The following is a 20,794-nucleotide window of genomic DNA, read 5'->3' as shown; positions in this document are numbered from 1 at the left end:
AGCAATTCATGCTTTATTTATCTCATTGCTATAGTGACACTCTGGAGGACTGGAAAACTGGTAGGGTTATGAGACACAATGAAAGCAAAACCTTTTTTAAATGAACAAAACCTCAGATGTTTCAAGCTTTCATAGGCTTTCTTTGATTGCTAAAAATCATGTTGGAGGAAGTCTGTTAAAACTTCAGTATCCTTCCTCTTCAAGGAGGAATCCACAATCCTCAGCCCTAAGAGCTCCACAGCAAGACTCATTGCAAACCAGAAGACAAGAATAGAACCTACCAATAAAGAAGAAACTGCAACATTTTAGAAAACAGGATTCCTTTACGCACCATAAAGAAACAAAATGGAAACGAACCCACATTGTTTCCTCTTCAAGTACACAGAAGAAAAATCTGCACCTTAAAAAGGTTTGACCTCAATATAAGCCATAATGTAAAAATGTGAGGATCTTGGAAACTTGTGCTTTTCCTGGACTGAGGCCCAGATTTTGTAATATATCTTGCCTGTTACTATTTTCTTTGCTTCTTCCAAAGTAGAAAAGGCTCTTTTGAAGAAACATGTTTTCTAGACACTTTGATACACCAGAGTTCGGGTCTGTTTAAATACTTCAAGTTTGATATATACACATATAGTTGTAACATTTTATGGTTATGAGCCAACATTGCCTGTCTGGATCCAGTTCTTACTATCAATATGTTGTGAAACACTAGACAGAGTGGTCTTTACCCTAACACGTAGGGTGTACGCTAGGCCAGACAGACAACTTGCTGTGCCTTTACCTTCTTCACCACAATTTTTAATGAGCAGCACCTGGAAGAATTTATGCCCATACTGAAATCTTCTGCCTAAGTGAAATGAGGGATGCTAGGACACATGGGTAGCGCATCACATCTGCTTGAAAAAGAAACTGTTTTTTGTTTTCCTCCTTACTTCACACAAGAAAATCTGTCAAACGTTTGATCCAGTGGCTGACTATCAATGGGATAAGTACTCTTTCAGAGGGCATTTTGCTGGGCCAGCCACAATGTGCTTTTGCATACTTACCTGCTCTTCTGTTCCTGATGCTCTCCAGGCTGAGCTGAAACTGTGGCTACAAACCATTCAGCCTACGATAAGAAGCACATGGACTGTCACATACATCTCTTTGCTTACTCTTCTTGGTATCTAGAGAATATATATGCAAATGCTTTTTCCTTTATGCTATCTCATACCAGTTGACTGAGGGCATCAGAGCAACTGAGACACAGAGTCCGATTAATATTTTTCCTCCAGATACACCTCTAAATCCAGCTAGAAGGGAGCCAGCCATACAATAATTCATATTTACTAGCTCCACTAAAATTAATTCCTGCCATATCTTATCAAACAGTCGGCCATGAGAGAAAGTTTTCCCTACTGGAACATGCGTAAGTCACTCTAACTTTTGTGGCTGCGAATTGAAAGCAATTCCTTCCCCACCTTCTGATGTTTGCTCAGGTGCAGTTTGGTTTCCACATGAACTGATTCAGGAGAACCTGCCTCAACCAGTGAGCTAACAGGAGTCACCAACCAACTTGCACTGACTACAAACAAAGTCCTCATCCTGAAAGAGTCTTCTACGTAAAAGTACACTACATAAAACCGTCTTTGTATTTGTGACTTATTTTAAGTCCTTAGGTGATTTGCCTTTAAGGATTACTACATTTTTAATCAATCAGCAAGGCATGCAGTATGTAAAGTTCATGCTAGCTTGAGCGGCAGTGGACTGTGTTTTTTCCCCTGGTGAACAACCCCCTCGTAGCCCGTGAGCTTTAGCTGGTGAGGTTATGCAGCCTGCCTATTAGGACTGCTCTCAGCCACATGCCTGACTGCACTCTCAAGTCTCAGGGCCAAGAGCAAACTTTAAAGGAACCCTGCCAATTAAATGTAAGCAGAAAACAAAGACTGTATTTTTAACCAAACCAAACGTGATCAGAAGTGTTCTCATGATGCTGGTACCAATAATTATTATTATGCATTCAGTAAAGATGGCTTCTAATTGAATTTTAATATTAAAATCTATAATGAAAATGAAGCTATCTAAAAATTAGAGTTGATCAAATTGTCCACTGGCCATTGGAAGTAAGTTAAATACATTTTACTAGTGCTGAAAAGTAAGCCTAATTCCAAAGGACAGCAAAGGTTTTCTGTGCCAAATGTTTTATAGTCTTGTTTTGTGGGTCTTACGAGGGGAAAAAAAAAAGCCTAGATGGCATGCATTATCTACAAGAGGCAAAGACAAAACATTGAGGAAAGCTTATCCCAGACAAATTCCAGTAAACTCTTTATATCATATCATAGTCCAAACAGATCACAGCAGGTTGCAGAAAACATACTTGAGGAATGACATAGGGTATTTTATAGAATGTACTTAGATTAGTTCTTGTACTGTCTCCATTTTAAATATAATTGATTCAGTCCTCAGTTCAGATAAAATAATATTCCAGCTTCAGTGTTTAACTGTTCTGCTGGATTGGGACCCTACCTACAATGAATCTAACTGCACAGAGAGATTCCAAAGAGGTCTTCTGGACTTGAAAGTGTTAACATTTTCAATCCCTTCATCTTGTTTTTCTTTTCAACATTAAAAGCAAGTGGTGAGCATACTACCGGGAAGGTCCTCTCCTGTGCTCAGAGGGCCTTGATTCTAATCTTGTTACACTATGAGGCAGCTAAAAGCTATGACAGAAGAGATGGTCACCTATTTGTTAGAGCCTGCCCAGCACTTCTAGTGCAGTCTGGGCAGCATACTACCAGGAAAAGCAAAAAGCAGATAAAAAATTTCGGGGTGTTCAAAACAGACACTGGGTTGCCTGCTACACTGCATCAACAGATTTCTTGGAAACAGATCTTGCAGGAATGTATTGGATTCATTTCTCCTGGGGCCTCCTGACACCCTCCCTGAAAGTCTCAGGTATGTGCTGAACAAAAGGGAGAACAAAGCATTCTGCCTTAAAAAGCCCTTTGATCAAATGAACTTTTGCTTAAAAGAGAAGTGAGAATGTGACTATTCCAAAGGGATCCTAGTAATTTCTACCATGATTTCCATAATTCAATACCTTACAATTATGCATTTCAAAGTCATCTGAAAGAACCAATAAAGACAGATTGATTACTTTATTTGTATACATCACTATAAACATTATCACTCAATGCTGCCAAAGCCATTTCCATGCCAGCCCTTGATCTAAAATTAGACTAAGGACAAGGAAGTGTTCTTTCCTCTACAATGATCACCTAAACCCGAATGAGCCAACAGAGGCTGGGAGTCTGCAAAGCAGTCAGTACCAATGGGTGATTACTGATGAAAAACCTCAATGACCTCAAGAACAGGCCCCTCGGGACTTTCCTGAGAACACATACAAATTTCAGCACCCAGCAAGCAAGGTGCTCAAAATACCCACTAGGGATAGGTCTTGAAATTTACTCAGAGAAGGTAACTAGGCAGGGAAGACAGACATCTAGTGCAGCAGCTTCAGTACTAAGAGTGGCTTTGGTTTTTCAGAAACCATAACAGCCATAACAAAAGTAGAAAATATTCTGCACCGGCCTCTTCTCCCTGCAGTTGCTCTGCTAGGAAGAACAGAGGTGTCACAGGCTCAGTCCTTGCAGTTCTCCCCAGCCTGAACAGTGTGGAAAAATTCAGCCCTGTATCTGGGCGGAGGTAGCGCCAATTAACCAAGCTTCTCATTTCTCAGAAACATGTGTGCCATTTCACAGATACTGAGTGGAGGTCAAGGAAATGTCTTTTGGCTCTGACTTCCACAGACAGTTTTAGCACTCTTCACACCCATCTGATTGCACTTGGATTTGAGCACTTGCTTAAAATCAAGAATCTGTTCGCCGCTCTGTGGATGACAATGCCCTCCATATAATCATGACCTAACATAAATACAGGTGAGCACTAAACTTCCACCACAGCTGCTCCATCTGGGACTATCTGTGAGAGCCTACACTAAGCAAAGGACTGTCCTCATCTAACTCCACAACTGCTCAGCCTGCTGTCACCTTAAAATACAAGATAGGTTTGTACGTGTGTATGTAGGGACATTAAGCCTCATGTTATTTTCTACACATACTTCATGCACGCACAGCGCACATAGGCCTAGATCCATGAGTGTGTGTGCACGCGGATAGATAAACAGATAATCTGGAATTATTTCAAAGCAAGTGAAACATTTTTCTTTCTTTCTAGTTGTTTCGCAACAACTTGGCCTTGGGATCTTCCAGGGAGCTGTATGTATGAGTGACATGCTTGCCTGTTTTTACAGCTCCTGCCTCATGTCAATTTAAGCATCTTTCCTACACCTGGAGGAGTTCAACAAACATCAGCTCACAGGTGTCACCCTCCATTGGCTGAAGGCTGGCTCCAGAGAGTCTAGCCAATATCTGCTTTGGCTATTAACAGCCTTGGAGAGGCCAAGCTCAGTGTGTGGGGGGAAGCGGGGGGAGGAGAAGGTGGAAGGAAAAGGAAGGGGGGGTACATGTATGTGCATGTGCATTTGCTGCTGCTTTAACTTTCCATCCATTTAAGAGTTTAAATACTAGTCAAGCACTTAAAATAACATTAGGACACATTCCAGCTTTCTCTGCCAGTCAGAGGGAAAAAATGTTTGAAACCCTGCATCTCAGCACCCCAAGGGCTTTATGATTTGTTAGGTTTAGTAGTTCAGAGGATTAAAAAGACAGAAATATTAGTAGAAAAAGAAGAGGAAAAAGTCAATGTACTCACTGAAGCAAGTCTAATGGGTTGCGGGGCCAGAGAAGAAAAGGTTCTACTACCTGACTGAATCTTATTTATATTTCTTGCCTCACAATAAAAAATAATTTTTGAGACATTCCCCCCGCCCCCTTTTTTTTTTTTTTTTGCTATGCTAGTCACATTTCCTAAATCCTTTATCAACGGCTGCTCTGCATATGAATGGGCTGTAATTGAACTGTCACATTCATGAAGGTCAGTAACCTTTCATTAGGAAGAATGTGTCTTTCTTGATAAATTGGAAAGTCCCTGGGGATTTGAAAGCATTTTTTTATTTCATTCTTTCAAATATACCTTAAAAATCTAACACAGATCTTTCTCTCTCATTCTCTCACTCTCTTTTCAGAGCATTCTGACAACCCCTTGTCTTTGTCTTTGTCATAGGCAGTGCCACACAAAATAGTCAATCACAAGCTTTCACTGTGACCTTCTCTAGAAGTAAAATTGGAAGCATAAGCCCCCTACCCTCAACCTCTCACTTTGAATTCCAGATAGCTGATACTTCTGCTTAAAAAAACAAAATCAAAACCTTAAGGTTAGAGTTTTTGCCATGTTCTTGCTTTTTCAGACTGACTACTATAAAGTGACCTCAGTCAAACTGTGTTGGTGCCAGTATATCTGTCCATCTTTTTTGGTGTGTCTGTTTATCTGCAGAGATGGGCAGGCAAACACCTCAAGTAGTGACAGGCTGTATCTGAAAAACAAATTGTGAGAGAGAATTGTGCTTAAAAAAACTACTTAGTACTGCAGACAACTTTCAAGCCCTGCCACAGGTTAGCTCTATACAACTCAGTCTTCCCTACCTAAGGAAAATAAGTTCCTCAGAGGAATGTTTTTGCACCCTGATCTTCACCCTGACACAACAGGGTCTTTAAAAGAAGCTTTGTGGCTGCCAAACTCACAACCACTGCCAGAAGCTCAATTTCTCCTCCAGATTTTGATCAGAAAGCATGCAGCAGGATGCATAGAAATGTGTTGAGCTTCCTACCCTTATGAGTGCAAAGGTGCCTTCAGACGTCTTAAAAATACTACCAAGGCTGCTGATCACAGGGGCAGAAGCCAACTGTTCCTGTAAATCCCAAGACTAGGCCATGTTCTAGCTAGCTAAGCCTAGGGCCCATCTTCAGTCAGTTGACCAGCTTGATGTCAAGGGGTCAGAAAAAAGGCAGCTTGGTGACAAAGTTGGTCGTTATCAAGATAGAAACACCAGCGTGGAAAAGGGGAGACTTGATAAATGGAAGCAGGCACCTGGCCTTTTGTATTAGCTAGTCAAATACTTCAAGAAGTAACATGAATTACAGGTTGTCCAGAGCTGTCAGGAGACCGTCCTTTTATTGTCAGCACCAACAAAATTGTGGTGATTGAAGATTCATCACTATAAGATGGAATATAGAGGAAAGAGGAACAAGGTATAATTGCAAAGCAGCTGGAGTCCTTTAATGGTGCAAGCCACACTGGAATCTTTTCAACTGGAAAGACGAAAGAAGCAAAACATTTCTTTTGATTTTTGCAGGAATGGTTGAAGAACAAATACTTTCAGTAATTAGGCTTAACTTACTTTTCTCTAGCCCCCTTTCAGCTAGTGGACTTCTGTTGAGTTTATATGTCCAGCTTTGAATGGGAATCCTTTACTGCAGTGCCACAGTATGGACCTTCTTACACTAGTATGTGAAGCCATAAAAAAGACTCTCCCAAAGCAAAAAAAAGAAAGGTGCTTCTTGACTTCCATATTAACCTACACTTCCAGCAGCATGAGTACATTTGACTTCATATGAAGAGTGTCTTTATTTAAAACCTAGATGTCCTCTAATGCTCCAGTTCTGCCACCACTCTCTAGACACAGATTTCATGGTGGAGGCTAGCCAGGTGTGCCCAGAAGCATAAATCAGCTTAGATCACCATCAGAATTCTCTCTGCCACTGGTAAAGTGCAGGTACCTGTGACAACGCTGTAAAGAAAAAGACCAGCCTTTATCAGTGGCTGAAGGTATGTGGCAAACACTACCTAGGACTCTAAAACACCAGAAAGGCCTTCACAGGCCATCACTGCCATATTCAGACTGCCCAATGTAAAAGCCTAACTTAGAAACCCCTGCTACAGGGGCATCTAAGGCCAATAAGCAAGGAGTGATTCAGACTCCTACCTTTTGTGAGCAGCAGTCACAATGCATCAAGTAGGCAGGACTGACTTCTCTACGTGCCTAACTTGGATACCAAGATGAGGTTTTTTCCCACTGACTGCACAGGAAGCCAAGGTCTAGCAACTTGGCATAACAGGTGGTCAGAATTGCTCACCAGTCTCTTGACCTGACATGCTGTCATTGCTCCCATGTTTCATAGCAGGCCACAGGAACACAGCTCAAAGTTTCTAGCTCTCAGCATGATTCTTGCCCTGTGGAATAAATAGATACATTCTTGTGTGGTGCTTTTCAACTTTGCACCAGGAGATGACTCTGGAGCGAGCCCTGTTTCAGAGGCAAGATCCTGACTGCTTTGCTAGGGAGAGACCTAGAAAGAAAAGAAGAAAAGCAAAGTTATGTTTTGATGTAGAGCACAGCTTATGGACCAGTTTTCCTGAGAGTTAATTTGGAGATCATTGCCGTTTTAATCTCCTGCAATGTATGTGGGTGTGCCAGTGATCTGGAGAATGGTTTCATGCAAGCGGCCAAACATTCATATACTTTCGGTTGCCAAAAAACCAGAATTAACTGCCAGTCAAATCAATTCAAGTGGAAGACCACAATCTTTGAAAAGAAATCTCATCAAAATAAATACTTTAAAGAGATTTTCTAGCATGCCTGACTTAAAATACCCCTGGGGCAACACTTCTTATGGTGTATTGTTATTTCTTTTCTCAGATAAAAGATTAATAGCCAAGTGGATGCAAGATTCTGTTCTGATTCATGCTTTCGTGTCCTCTGTCCACAATATCCAAATTTCTTCCCTCACTTGAAATGGGAGGTAGTTTCCTACATCTCAGTACTATGATTCATACATAGCTAAACCTTTCTGTATATCAAGGAATTTGGATTCCAATATTTCAGTTCAGGACTGTCTCAAATGAAATTCTGATAACTGCATATGGAAAAATCAAGAGACTGGTGTATCACCTCAATATATATATCCAGACCAGAACAATAAGGCTTCTCAAGTGCTCTGCATGGGTATAAAATAAAAGTGGTTAAATAATTTGTTTAGAAGTGCGTTAAGTATTTTCCAGGCAGGCGGTGAATAAATCCACTTTACCACTTCATGGCTTTACAAAGAAGCCCATCCATTAACATGGGAACCCTCTTGTTTGCATTTCTTAACAGCTGACATTTGTACCTTTGGAAGGAAAGTGAAGGGCATCTCATTGCCTCATTGTTTAAATCAGTGTGGAAATAATGGGGATGATAGGAAATTGGAGCTAATTTCTTTTGTCTCCTATTCAGCAGATAATGGTGGTATGTGTGGGATGCTAAAGGCCAGGCAGAGGAGGTGACCTGAAGATGACTTCATTCTTATGAGGTTTATCAAAGGCTCCTGTCAGTCAAATGCATGCTGAGAGATTGGGGACTGGCCATCTGGTCCAAAGTTAATCAAAGAGGAAAAAGGAAAGCGAGGAGGTGAAAAATCCCCCTGTCAGCTTTGTGCAAGGTGGGGAGAGATGCAGACAGAAGAGGGAACCCCTGTGCTCCAGCATCCCAGCACCCAGGCTGGATGGCCATGCTGCACTCAGAGGAGTAAATGCAGCAGAGTAAATGCAGTGGGATGTGGTGGAGGAGCATGGGGATCCCACAACAGTTTTAAGTGGCAAGCCTGAAGGTCACTGCTGCTGTTAGCCTTGCAAAGCAGAGGCATAATTTTTTCACTTGTCCTCAGAAAAAAAAAGGGGAGTGACTGACTCACAGTAAGGAACTGGTATAGTATAAAATACAGGATCTTCTGTCAGCGAGCCAGACTTCTTTCCTTGGCATTTTGTTTCTCGCAGGCAGGAACAAGAGAGACATTCATGCCACCTTCATGTCCTGCAGCCCCAACCTTACCCACCTCCTCACCTGCTACCCCCTCACCCACTGGGCTCAAACCCAGGTGTCCTGCAAGCACTAGCCCCTTCTGAAAGATTGGCATAATTGGCCCATAATGGCTTTCCTGTCAATACTGACCCACGTAAATTTTAATACTATGTGTAAGGGAAGAGAGGTATGGAGAGGGTTTGGTTTGTTTTGTGCTGAAAGGGTATCACACAATGCTTGTAAATAAAACTGAAGACACCAATCAAACAACTGAAATAATGTTTAAATGCGTGTTACGTAAAAATATGTTATTTCACGATAGAAGCATTCTGAAGTAAAACACCCGAGTGTGACAGCCTGTTAGTCTGATTTCCATAACCAGCCCTGTTCAGCTGCTCAAATCAGCTAAATAGAGACATATTTTTAAAACTACAAACGTCCAGATTGTGAATCCCTCCCTCACACTGGCAAGTACTCATGCTAATGAGTAGTCTCTTTGACTCCAGGGGAAAAATTCTTGCCAGCAAAGGTTTCACAATCCCAGCCCTAAACATTTCTAAACTGATTAATCAATGTAAGCTAACTTAAAACAAAAAGAAAAAAAAAAAAAAAGAAGAGGAAATAGGGAAAGGTTCTTTTGAAGGGCTGCAAATTAAGGCTGAGCACTAGGAGATGTTTTTGTGGACTGAGGTAGAGCAAAGGATTAACCATGCTGCCTCTAGTAGACACATGCACGCCGCCCCCCAGAACAGAAATGTGCTAAAACTGGAGACAACAACAACAAAAGAGTTTGGCTGTTTCATATACCCGGGGGCGGGACTCGTTTCTCCATTAAGTTTCCATTCTGCTTCCTCCTCAGGTCGAGGTCCAGTCAGGACCCCATAGAAAGGAACATATAGAAAACAGTGGCTGTGATTTCTGCTTTACCTGCAGTTTTGCTGGGCTGAGTCTCCTCTGATGCCCTGTTTGCGAGCATTGCTTTGCATGGCCAAGTGCTGTAAAATAAAGCTGAGAATAGCGAGAGTGGAAGCATTAAAACCAAAAACAAACCTTTACAAAGCACCTAACCCCAAAGAACCTCTGCTGAACAGAAGATTTCAGCCAAGAACATACAACTCTGTATATACAGATGTATATACAGAGCTAGACACTGCTTGCTGCCCTCATTTTTTTAGTGAGTTTTTAAAAATAGCAAGCAACCTGCTGCACACTAGGCAGCTTGAAACAGACACAGCCAAAAGTGAATAAGGGTGGGAATTAGGAGGTCTTGGATTTTCTTGCTGCTAACTGCTGACATGACCCTTACTTATGGGAATAAAAATCAGTGAAGAATCATTCAGGCACCAAATATGCACTGTAATTTTACTTACCCTGAATTGTACTTGCTACCTACCAAACTTCCTTGCCTGAGCTGTGATGACTCCTGAAGGAAGGGAGTTAGTAGCAGTAAGGTTTTTTTGTTTTGTTTTTTTATCTGCACAGCTCTAGATCTGAGAGAAATATGACTAAGAAAATTATCTTTCCCAACCCCTGGGAAGAAAATGCAGCCATGTGGATCCCAACATAAAAACAAGCATCAGCATGTCTGAAATACTGTGCCTGCTATAATTAAAACACAAGCAAATACAAAACAACTCTGCTTCTGTCTTTATGGCATGAGACTTGCAGACATTTAGAAATGGGCTGAAAGAAAAGTCAGCATGGAAATTTCACCAGAAACCTGATATCCCCTGGATGAATTAGTGGTTTTTATCAGCCAGCAAGGCATTATCATATATTTATGATCCCCCTTGCCCAGTTCCTGCTGGACTGCACAGAAGAAAAAAGCTTTAGACTTACCTGTGTCTGCAAAGATTCCTAGTCTAACACATTGACTGGATACACAGGCATGAACATGCTGTCATCACCATGCTCTTGTCCTTTTCATGGGCTTGAAATAATTTGACATGCCAAGTTAGAAAATGCCTTAAATCAAACAGTAGGTCCATTTTCTTGTGACAGACTATTTCCAAGAGTAGGTAGAAGATTTAGCTACCTAACCCTAAACTGATGGAAGATAAGTGACTACATCCCCTTGAAGACAACAAGAACATCCAGTGGTGGTCTTTTTGCCACACTCTCCACAACTCCCTTATTTCTAGTCAGAAATCATGTAATTACAAATATCACAATTTTATGTCCTTTCTGAAGAACCTTATCAACTTTATTCTCTGTTATACTGCATGGTCAACAACAAGCATGCTGAACATACGCTTTAATGATTGCCACAGCAATAATTCACAGAAAACGAGTTTTCTTTCAAAACACTTCAGAATAGCAAGGAGTTGGGGGAGGGAATTTATCAGGATGCTGGAAAGCACTAATACAATTTATTAGACAAACCCTGTGTGGATGCAATGGCAGGTCTGCTATCAAAGGCAAAAACCTTCAGGCATTTTACATCCCATAATCCCAATGAAAGCCTGTTTTTGCAGATACCCTGCAGTTCATGAATCACTGGCTGTAGCATACAAAATCCCCTATTTAAGTAATTACAGTACAATACACAAATCTGCACAGTGGCTGATGTTATATAAAATATTCCAAGGCAGTATCAAAACTACAGCATAAAAATAAAAAGAATCCCAACTGGAAACAAGTGTCTTGCAGTAAGCATATTTTGTGAAGTAGGGGATGCTCTGATCTAATCATACTAGGTCTGTCCTGAGGACTGGAAGAGGTCTGGCAATACAGAGACCCAACCGAGTCACAGAGAGAGGATAGCTCCTGACTCCAGACATTGTTTTCCATTTGTTTTCATTTGGGCTTCAGTACACCCTCAAGCTCCCCATTTTCATGTAGGTGGATGGTTTTGTTATTGCCACCTCAGTTTTCAAACATTAAAGAATACAGAAAGATCTCAAATCTCGACCCTGGCCCTGGCCCCAGTAATGGGGCTGGCTTCCATTTTTTCAGCAGAAAGAGCCAAAAGCCTGGTATTTTAAGAAGATGCTTAAATTCCACCAGACAGTATGAAGTCTCATCTCTGTACTTGGTTCTGATTTACCCCCATGCCTGGGCAGTTCAGCTTCTACATTCAGCAATAGGGAAGATAGGCTTTCTTTCATGATGAGCCCTTATTTGCCTAACTTTGGTTTCATCTACAGACTGCATATTTCACCAGATCTTGTACACTTCAACTGGTCTATAAATCAGACTTGGAATGACAAGCAGATGGCATTTTGCCAAGTCACTTCCAGATCAGACCAGCAACTCTCTAGTCATACCCACATAACCAGAGCATCAACAAAAAAGGATAAAGAAGGGCAGAATTGCATTATGATTTGCAGAGTGTGATGGATGTGCACAATTCAGATTAATTAGAAAATATGTTCTACTCCTCTACTTACAAATTAAGATCTGGCAAAGATCACAGCAGAAAAAAAAAAAACCACCAAACAACCAAACAAAAAAACTGAACTGGAAAATGAGCATTACTTTTATTGTAAGGGTTTCCTGACTTCTTTTTCAGAGGAAGTACACAGTCCTCCTTCAGTGGAAGTCAGAGTTTTAGAAATGTTGGTCTGAATCAGACTTAGCATTTTCAGAAATCTCCTATACCCCCCACAAGGTCCAGCCCTTCAGTACAAACTTTATGTTCTTGTTCTTGGCACAAGGAATCTGCAGAACAACTGGAACTTGGTTTGCAAAGAGAAAAATTATAATAGCCCACAAAACATAAGGTGACTTGACGTTTTGCAAATGTTTTATGAACTGGAAATCTTTCTCCAAAGTATTTCACTACAGCCCAATAAAGCATTACATGCTGGCAGAATTTGATCCTGTTAAAATTGGCAAAGGTTTCTTCACCAAAAAGTAAGTTTTGTTCAGCTTTAATTTACTTTCATACTCCTCCAAAAATCAATGTAATTGCAAAAGGTTGACAGGTTCCTGATAGTCTAAATTAAGTTACCCACAGCAACGAAGCCACAAACACCAACTACACAGCAAAAACGGGGAGGAACAGCAATTATCATCTCATGCAAAGGCTCTTTGTTAGGTTCATGTGGAGCTCCCAGGTCAGGCTGTTAAATTGGACATAAGTTTTTTGTTTGAAGGAAAGCAGAGCCATGATGCAGAAGGCTTTCCTAGGTCAGGCCTCTTCCTGCTACAAGCATCAATCACAAAGAGTGCAAGCAGTTTGAGTTAAAGACAAAGTGAAGAGTTTGGCAGAAATTTGGACTGCTCTGTATGTGGGATGTTGTGATTCCTCCAGCTGCAATTCTCTAGGATGCATTTCACCCAGCCAACACCTGACAGGAAATATTTAAGAGGTTATAAGTCTTCTTTAGAAGAAAATTACGGAAGAAAGAGGTCCAATATAACAATTAAAACATGAGAAAAAGGTTTCTCACAGTTTGTGTTCTAGGTGCCCAGCTGAAATCCTGGCTCCATGAAGTCTTTTGCTGTGCACTTCTAGAAGGCCAAGTTTGTCAAAGTATAGCTAGCTTGCATATATGACTTGCTGTGTTGCCTAGCATCATAGTTAAAGAGGAGTAGATTCAATCTGACTGTGAAGAACAAACATGTTGTACACTGTGATGGAAAACTGGTTTGCATAGCCCTATGCACTTCTGCAGGCAGCCATCTAGTAATATGAAGAAGGTGTGCCCATTCTTCTCATTTATTGCATTTATTTGCCAGAGGCAGGGAGGCAGAACTTTAACACCTTTTTTTTTTTTTTGATGTAGTTGATGCATTGATGCTGATTTTACTTTTATCTAAAGAGTTTTATTGACTCAATACCAGGATTTTTGATTCATGGCTCATATTTCTAGAGCATGACAACTGATTTGTCTGCTATAACAGAGGTAGAATTGGACCACAGTATCTAATCATCCCTTTCTGTACACATATAGGTTGTTTTATGACCTTAATTTAAAGAATAGAGCAAAAGATCCAGCTTTATGAAAAAAGATAGTTGGGTCTTGAGGTAGCTGTCATACAGATATTTTGCTAAAAAAACCCTGACTCACAACCAAAGTAAATCAAAGAGGTGGGAAAGAAAGGGTGCAGCCTATTCAATCCTACTATTTTATGTCAGTTTAACAAACCCATTGCTGTCAAAATTGCAGCAACAAACAAGATAGCCGGTATCTTCTCCTTGTCATCTCAGCATCTAAACACAAAACCCAAGAAACAGAAACAAAAGTTGAAAAAGCAGGCAATCTTTTCATGAGGCATGCCCAGTGTCTAATATCTGCCTTTTTCTTGTGTTCATGGTCAAACTATCAATGCGAATGAGCACTGAAATGAGTGTGCATCCTGGTAAGGTGGATGAGCTCATGATTCATGAAGGACATTAGACCAGAGCTTCCAGAAAAAAACAGGTATTAATCTATGCCCCTTTTCTTGTACCTCCCCTCAGCAGCCATCCTTCCAAAATCCAGAAAATTAAATGATCATCAGAAGAAAATAGCATTAAAAATAAAGATTAAAAAACCCACAGCTATGCTAATCACTGGGAATAGTGTGTATAGCCACCAACTGAAGCAAGGATCTTTGGTCTATTGTGGTGTATTATGTGACTTCAAGAAAATGAGATGGGAAGGTAAATATACAAAGTAGGATTTAGCAAGGCGCTGGGTGAAGAGGGACAAAAACCCTTCTTATGGTTGTCAGTAAAAAGGAGTGTGACACTCTGTAAGAGTTAGAGAAGGTCAATAAATCACCATCCTTATCTTGCAAACAGAGCCTGTGACTTCAAAAATTAGCTCATTTATTCTGCACAATTAAATTTATTGAAGTGTGACAGAAAAAGTTTAGCAGTCACTGATGCAGAAAGGCAGCAACAACGGAGGCAGGCAACTGACTGAATGACACAATTAGTTGATTTTCATTTTATTTATCAATATAATTATTGAATTGTATTTATCCCATTTCACAGATTTTTACCATTATTAGAGCCTGGGCCTCAAGGGAAAGAATTAGTTCAAATTTTCAGTCTAACTTAATGTGATTATAGAGCTGCTAGTAAAAGAAAAGTTCTATACAGCGCTACGCAATCTTGTATTCAATGCCACCCCACCATCAGGCTCTGAAACCCAGAATCCTTTCACGTAAAGGCAGTAAATTGAATATGAATTGTGAATGCACTACATTCCCTAGATGGCAACTGAACCTATATTTGCAGGATCCCATCTTGCTCAAAGGAGCCAAAGGAGCCAAGATTCCTCTGAGTTTTAAACTCAGGGGTATGTTTGTTTCTTAATAACAAATCACCCCAAAAACCCCACTGCACCCTCTTTTTCCCCACCCCTACTTCAAGCTTCAGTAAACTTATTTGGAAGTGTTGTGACAAGAGTGCAGGAATATTGGAGCAAGACTGCAGTGCCAGAGGAGCAGTGGATTAGTATGATTCTTACACAAAATTACAACTTTGACCATCTTGGTACCCACTGAAAAAATATAACTTCTGACAAGATTTTTAAAATCAAAATAAAGTCTATTGACAAATTAGAAAGGTGTCTGATAGCAAAAGTTACTTTTCTTCTAGTCCAGTCCAGTTTAGAAGCATCTAGTCTACTTTAAGTTGCTCTGGCTCACTTCTTGGCATGCTTTTTTGTCATTCACAACGTCTGCTTTGGTTTTGAACTTGTAAGAGACAGAATGAGAAATGCTGGACCTGACTCATGCACATATTCCACCCCTGCCTTCTACATACATGAGGAAGAAAGCATATGTTCAGCAGTAACCTATATAATAATTCATGTCCTTTCTCACAGGTTCAGGAAATTAGACCACATGCTATTGCAAGTGTCTAACTTTTCCAATGTTTTGAAAGACTATTTCCATTGCAACCAGCTTATTCAGTTCTACACTCCACTTCCATTCAATAAAAATTAATTTATTTGCTCTGAGAAAAAGACATACAGACCATTTTTCTAAATGTTGGTCAAAGTGTCATGGAGCACTGCCTAAGCCATTAAAAAATGGAGAGGGTCCAACATAATGCTATAGCCATAATTAATAAGAATTAATATTGTTACTTACAATTGATAGCTGACTTTTGGTGATAAGATACTTCCAGAATTCCCACCAACTTAAACAACATATTCCAGTTACTGGGATCTTGATGTCTGTGTAGGCTAAGACTAATTTGGGAATTTAGTGTAGTGACTTCTGCAGGAATGGGCAAGAAAGGAGGTTTATGTCTGTAAAACATATAAATTAATGGAGGTAATAAAGTGGATCTCACTGGGACTATTCAAAGTTCGAAGGGGGAAGGGGATATAGCCAGGCCCACTAGAGAGGAGCCTAGGGATGGCAAGCCAAGCTTGGGGGTGAAATTGATAGCCCAGCTCAAGTGCATCTACGTTAATGCATGCAGCACAGGCAACAAACAGGAGGAGCTGAAGCCATTGTGTAGTGGGATAGCTATGAGACATCACTGAGAGATGGTGGGATGACTCTTATGACTGGCGTGCTGCAATGGATGACCATAAGCTCTTCAGAAGGGATAGATAAGGAAGGAGAGGTGGTGGGGTGGCTCTGTATGCTAAGGAGCGTCTTGATTGTATAGAGCTTAGCAACTGTGATGGTAAGGTCAAGTGCTTATGGGTAAGGATGAGGGGGAAGGCCAACAAGAGAGGTATCCAGCTGGGGGTCTGTTATAGACCACCCAACCAGGATGAAGAGGTAGATGAAGCATTCTACAAGCGGTTGACAGAAGTCTCACAGTCGGTAGTCCTTGTTCTTGTGGGGGAATTCAGTTTACTGGATGTCTGCTGGAAATACAACGTAACAGAGAGGAAACAGTCTAGGACGTTCCTGGAGTGTGTGGAAGATAACTTCCTGAAACAGCTAGTAAGTAAGCCTACCAGAGGAGGTGCCTCGCTTGACCTCCTGTTTACAAACAGAGGGGGACTGGTGGGAGATGTGGCAGTTGGAGGCCATCTTGGGCTTAGTGATCAGATTGTGATACAGTTCTCAATTCTTGGTGAATTAAGAAGGAGAGTCAACAAAACTACTACTACGGACTTCAGGAGGGCACTGTTCTGGACACTGGTTGGGAGAGTCCCTTAGGAGACAGTACTGAAGGGTGAAGGAACCCAGGAAGGCTGGACATTCTTCAAGAAGGAAGTCTTGCAGGCACAGGAGCAGGCTGTCCCCATGTGCTGCAAGACGAACCGGCAGAGAAGACGACTGGTCTGGCTGAACAGGGAGCTTTTGCTGGCACTCAGGGAAAAAAGGAGAGTCTACCACCTTTGGAAGAAGGGGCAGGCAACTCAAGAAGAGTACAGGGATCTCGTTAGGTCATGCAGAGAGAGAATTAGAAAGGCAAAAGCCCAGCTAGAACTCAATCTGGCCACTGTTGTAAGGCATTACAAAAATGTTTTTACAAATACATTAACAACAAAAAGAGAGGCAAGGAGAATCTCCATTCTCTGTTGGACAAGGAAAGAAACATCACCACTGAGGATGAGGAGAAGGCTGAGGTACTAAATGCCTTCTTTGCCTCAGTCCTTAACTGTCAGACCAGTTATCCCCAGGGTATTCAACCCCCCTGAGCTGGAAGGCAGGGACGAGGAGCAGAATAAATGACCCATAATCCAGGAGGAGGCAGTTTATGACCTGATGAGCCACCTGGACACTCACAAGTCTATAGGGCCATTTGGGATCCACCCGAGAGTACTGAGGGAGCTGGCAGAGTAGCTCGCCAAGCCACTCTCCATCATTTATCAGCAGTCCTGGTTAACAGGGGAGGCCCCAGTTCACTGGAGGCTTGCCAATGTGATGCCCATCTACAAGAAGGGCTGAAAGGAGGATCCGGGGAAATACAGAGGCACCTCTCAGCCTGGCCTTGGTACTAGGAAAGATTATGGAGCAGATCATCTTGAGTGAGCTCACCAGGCGTGTGCAGGACAGCCAGGTAATCAGGCCCAGTCACCATGGGTTCGTGAAAGGCAGGCCCTGCCTGACCAACCTGATCTCCTTCTATGACCAGGTGACCCACCTAGTGGATGAGGGAAAGGCTGTGGATGTTGTCTACCTGGACTTTATCAAAGCCTTTGATACTGTCTCCCATAGCATCCCCCTAGGTAAGCTGGCTGCTCATGGCTTGGATGGGTGTACTCTTCGCTGGGTAAAAAACTGGCTGGATGGCCAAACCCAGAAGGTTGTGGTAAACGGAACAAAATCCAGTTGGTGGCCAGTCATGAGCAGTGTTCCCCAGGGCTCAGTGTTGGGGCCAGTCTTGTTTAATACCTTTATCAATGATCTGGATGAGGGGACTAAGTGTGCCTTTCTGTGAAATCACCTCCTTCTTGACACTACTGCATGGATATAAAGGATAGGAGGGCCCATCTTCCTCTCACAAGGGCTGCAGCGGAGGCAACTATGTATTTTTAAAAAGAAATCTAACTTAAAACTAAGAACACATCAATCAGACACTGTCCACTGGACCATAGCATTATCCTAATTTTCCAGCTGGGAAACAGGAGCTGAGAAAGGGAGACATCCAAGATGATAAAGATTAACGGAGACCTCAGCCTTCTCAGATGCCTTGCCTGATGCTCCAACCCCACTTTGCTGGCTTACACAGCATGCATTAAAAACTTAGATAAGTCCATTTTAAAGTCTTTTATGTGCTGGAAACTCTAGCAGAGCTTACACACTCAGCACTCAAAAGGCCATTTTTCACCTGCTTTGGGCTTGATCCATCCATCTGATGTACAAGATTTTGTGTATTAGAAACGTCACAAGCCTGGAGGATGCTTTTCTCCACCTACAGCAATCAACGTTGCTTTGTTTTTCTCTCTGTTTTCTAAAACAAAAACTTAATCGGGGCAGTTTTGTTCAGGGATGAATTACGTTTTTGACTGACTTCACAACCTTCCCAGATTAACCCTGGTGACTGTTGTATAACCATCTGGCCTCTGAGCTGACTTTTAATTCCAAATCAATGTTTTCTAAACAATTATTTACCCATGAACAGGTTGTAGAGACCCTATGGCAATATTTTCCTCCCCGTTCCCTATGCAGAATCATTACTTAAAAGGGCAATGTGCCTCAGGTTTCCAGACTACTCACGAATTCATCTTTTCTTTAAGCCATATTATGCATAAGTATTAATGTGCAGCACCAAAGCTGGAGAAAGCCTGTCCAACTCTTCAGAGGAAACAAATTAATTGAATACAATCAGTAAGAACAAAATGCAGAGGAACCCTGAGTGTATGAAGTTCCTGAGCCTCTCCTAAGCTTTCTGATTAACAGGGGCTCAAGCAACAGTAAACAGCAGTTCTGCAAAGCGCAGGAAGCAGTACCATGACATTTCACCTTTCTACATATCAGTTTTCTTATCCAAAAAGTGAAGAATTTCCAGTCAGCCTGAAACACTCAGCACTCTGTTGCTACAGGAGGCTGCCAACAGGGTTTATTCCAGGCCTGAAACTGAGCAAGCTGGAGGAAAGGGGGAAGATCAGAGGTGAGTCCACAGCATGGAGGAGTGCAGTCGAAGAGGTAGAGTTTCACAACATTTTAGGGTGAGGGAACCCACTCCTCCATATGGTTTCTGCTGGATTAAACATCTCCACTTGGACCTGTACTGAGTTTGAACACAAAACAAGATTCCCTTACAAGAAAACTCAAGTACTACAAAAGCTGACTCAGCTCTCTCAACCCCAGCTTCCCCACCAGTGTTCTGCCCACCACTTCCTTTGCAGCTTCACTCAGATTATAAATAGCTCTGCATGACAGATCTGACCATCACCTAGGATGAGCTTAGTTCATGGAGGGGCAGGTTGCTGCTCCATCAAAGCTAGTGACCTGGACATGACAGTGGGCTGTATATCAGTTGCAAGGGACAATAATTGGAGCTGACACAACTAAGAGTGAAGAGGTAGCAGGGCCAGAACCTGAGTTCATGACCCTTCTCCCATGGCTCTGATGAGACTACGCAGAGGAGGATGTGATCAGGGCTTGTACCACCGCTTATACAAAGTTTCACAATAAAGAAGAAATATTAAAGGAATACAGCCTGAAACAACCAAGTTATAACTACAGATGATTATGGCTACAAGTCAGATTCTAAAGGAAATGGGGAATAAACTGTGGAAAACGGGACGCTGAAAACCTCTGTGGGAAAGGGTGTTTTTTCTTGTGCCTAACTGCAAATACGACAAATCAATACAGATCAAATGAAGAGCTCCCTCCCCCCAACTCTCAGAATCTTCAAACACTAGGAAACCCACCAGTCTGAGATTGAACAAAAAAAAATTGCTTTGAAAGGAGTGATGCGACTGAGGAGGTAGGCCAATACCCAGACTTTAGAAAAGAAAATGCTGTATTTAACATCCATTACTTGCCTTTATACCATTTCAGATGTATGTATCAGAACACCATCTGGGCCTCCTCCCTGCATCTCAGTCACCAGAAGCTGGCAGTCAGCAGATCACCCTGTTGCTGAGTGGTCATCAAGAAGACAGAGCCAAACTCTTCGCAGTTGGGCATGGTGGGAAGACAAGGCACAAATTAAAACAAAAGAAGTTCAGACTAGCTAGAAGGATTTTTTTTTTTCCCCTGAGGACAATCAGGGTTGCCCAGAGGTTGTTCAGCCTCCTTGGCCGTTTTCAAGGCCCACCTGTATAAAGCCCTGAGCAACCTGGTCTCATCTCATGGCTGATCCTGCTTAGAGCAGGATGTTGGACTGAGACCTCCTGAGGTGTTTTCTAACTTGAACTATGTTATGATCCTACCTGCACTGAAAGTGTTTGCCTACCGCCTATTCACTTCTCCTGTATGTGAAAAGAAAGCAACTCCACATTTGGTAGCAAGGACTCTCTTAGTATTGGATTATTTGGGTTCTGGTCCCTTTTGTAATGGCCAGTGAAGTGCCACTACAATTATATTACAATTAAGATTAAACCTAGGTGTGTAATACCTCTGTATTAATACCTACGTTTGACTTCAGTGTGTCAACAAGCAAGTACTTCCCAGTGCTGAAAGGTTTGCCTGTTGTACACTGCCGTACATACTACA

This window comes from Phalacrocorax aristotelis, chromosome 2 (genome assembly GCF_949628215.1).
Source record: "Phalacrocorax aristotelis chromosome 2, bGulAri2.1, whole genome shotgun sequence".
Classification (NCBI taxonomy): domain Eukaryota; kingdom Metazoa; phylum Chordata; class Aves; order Suliformes; family Phalacrocoracidae; genus Phalacrocorax; species Phalacrocorax aristotelis.
Note: the sequence above shows the minus strand (reverse complement) of the source record.